This window comes from Schistocerca cancellata, chromosome 2, assembly GCF_023864275.1.
Source record: "Schistocerca cancellata isolate TAMUIC-IGC-003103 chromosome 2, iqSchCanc2.1, whole genome shotgun sequence".
Taxonomy (NCBI): Eukaryota; Metazoa; Arthropoda; class Insecta; order Orthoptera; family Acrididae; genus Schistocerca; species Schistocerca cancellata.
Genome location: NC_064627.1, coordinates 176,331,346 through 176,333,815, shown reverse-complemented (window position 1 = coordinate 176,333,815; position 2,470 = coordinate 176,331,346). Strand labels below are relative to the sequence as shown.

The following is a 2,470-nucleotide window of genomic DNA, read 5'->3' as shown; positions in this document are numbered from 1 at the left end:
CATCATTTGACGTAAAGCATCGTTTTGTAGCAGCCTGCATATTGACAGGATGTTAAAAGCATTAAATACGAAGGTAGAACACGCAAAAATATATTTTATTTCCAGAAAACACTTTGTGTCCCTCGCGGCAACTTTTAATTAATACCGTGAAGTAAATTACATTTTAGTAGCATCCCGTGAAAATTTGAGGGAGAGAGATACTTCGTCAGTACACAATTTACTTTCGGGTGTTAAAAACGAGATATCCAGCCCAAGCTACCCCTAATCACTTGAACTGTCAGCGCTACTAAAACGTGCAATTTTTTTCAGCTATAAACGCGCATGCAATAAATAATTTCATTGGAATACTACCATAAGCAACTACGCCGGTAAATTGCCGTCATTTGAGTTTTTTATGTACAAGAATCTGAGAACAACAGTAGTTCAAAATGGTTCAAATGGCTCTGAGCACTATGGGACTTAACTGCTGAGGTCATCAGTCCCCTAGAACTTAGAACTAATTAAACCTAACTAACCTAAGGACATCACACACATCCATGCCCGAGGCAGGATTCGAACCTGCGACCTTAGCGGTCGCGCGGTTCCAGACTGTAGCGCCTAGAACCGCTCGGCCACTCGGGCCGGCGAACAACAGTAGTACTTACAATTATTTGATGCAGTCGCAAAATAAAAAGGTAAATTTCAAGATACGCGACGTCATAAGTTTTTGCACTGTAATACATTCACATAACAGTTCGTAAAAAATATAATACTACAGACAAATTTGGAAAAGAGTATAATTTCATTATTTTTTTTTACGTCGTTACAACTAAAAGAAAATGTGTGTTTTTCGCACCAGATGCGTTTCGCCTTATTGAAGCGTCATCAGTGGTCTGTAATTAAAGATATTTACAATCTGATTTGCTTTTTAGATCTAAAGACAGTAGGTTATGAGTTGGTTTTTACCTACGTCTGGAAATGCTTGTCTCTGGTTTTTTCTTCATTATGCACCGCTAATTGTGGTCTAATTTTGCGCTGGTCTGCGTAAAATTAGACCATGATTATCAGTGCCTAACGAACAAAGATATCGAAGACGTGCTAGCAGACGGCATTTCCTAATGGAACAGTTTGTTAGCGAACACTTTTTCGATCTAGAAAACGAATCATATTGTAAATATTGTCAATTACAGACCACTGATGTGAAACTCCGTCCGAACTGGACTTGTCTGGCCAAACGGTACCGACTGAACACCATCTCATCCTCTGCCGACAGGCATCACTGGTTGCGGATATGGACGAGCATGTGGTCAGCGAACCGCTCTCCCTGCCGTTATCAGTTTTCGTGACCAGAGCCTCTACTTCTGAGTCGAGTAACTCCTCAATTGGCCTCACAAAGGGCTGAGTGCACCCTGCTTGCCAACAGCACTCGGCAGACCCAGACGGTGTCGCATTCAAATACTAGCGAAACCCAACAGCGCTTAACTTCGGTGATCTGACGGGAAGCGGTGTTACCCCTGCGGCAAGGCCGTTGGCCGACCACTAATTATGCTTTACTTCGATAAAGCGAAACGCATCTGGTGAGAAAAACGCGAATTTTCGTGTAGTTGTAACGATGGAACAAAAATACTCACAGGAACTGTAAAGCAACCACGGACAATATGGACACACAAATGAAGAATTTAATTTTATAAATTCTTCAGAGTATAACGTACTTATATAAAGACCGTGAGTGTAGTACTGCCTGTTCGAAGTGACTTATACAGGGTGGGGCAAATAAGAGCCCCTGGCGAGTGGATACAATTGGACGTGAATTATGCATATAACCACACCCGCAACGTGATCTACATGGTTCAGAGCGTAGTGCGGGCTGTGTCAGTTTTCAAAACTGTTCAAATGTGTGTGAAATCTTATGGGACTTAATTGCTAAGGTCATCAGTCCCTAAGCTTACACACTACTTAACCTAAATTATCGCCGGCCGGAGTGGCCGAGCGGTTAAAGGCGCTACAGTCTGGAACCGCGCGACCACTGCGGACGCAGGTTCGAATCCTGCCTCGGGCACGGGTGTGTGTGATGTCCTTAGGTTAGTTAGGTTTAAGTAGTTCTAAGTTCTAGGGGACTGATGACCACAGCAGTTAAGTCCCATAGTGGTCAGAGCCATTTGAACCTAAATTATCCTCAGGACGAACACACACACCCATGCCCGAGGGAGGACTCGAACCTCCGCCGGGACCAGCCGCACAGCCCATGACTGTAGCGCCCTAGACTGCTCGGCTAATCCTGCGCGGCTGTGTCAGCTTTGGTGGAGTAATGCGAAAGGGACGAAGGTACCCACAGTGGAGCAACGGGTGTTCGTTGTGGAAAGTTATGTGACAACAAAGCCATGTAAATGGTGTGCTCAGTTGTTTGCTGAGAAGTTCGATGGTGTTAAAGTGCTAGCAAAGAGTGCCTTGAAACGCTAGTCCGAAAATGGCTTCAGACAGGATCTATTTC

At 44.2% G+C, this 2,470-nt stretch overlaps 2 non-coding genes across 2 annotated transcripts; one reads left to right on the top strand and one right to left on the bottom strand.

Annotated features, from left to right (window-relative positions):
* Positions 1–537: 537 nt before the first annotated feature.
* On the bottom strand, positions 538–621 carry Trnas-gga (transfer RNA serine (anticodon GGA)). The gene is given in 2 exon segments: positions 538–572; positions 582–621. It is a non-coding gene; the product is annotated as a tRNA-Ser (tRNA).
* Positions 622–1,954: 1,333 nt separating this feature from the next.
* Trnas-gga (transfer RNA serine (anticodon GGA)) lies at positions 1,955–2,038 on the top strand. The gene is given in 2 exon segments: positions 1,955–1,994; positions 2,004–2,038. It is a non-coding gene; the product is annotated as a tRNA-Ser (tRNA).
* Positions 2,039–2,470: the final 432 nt, after the last annotated feature.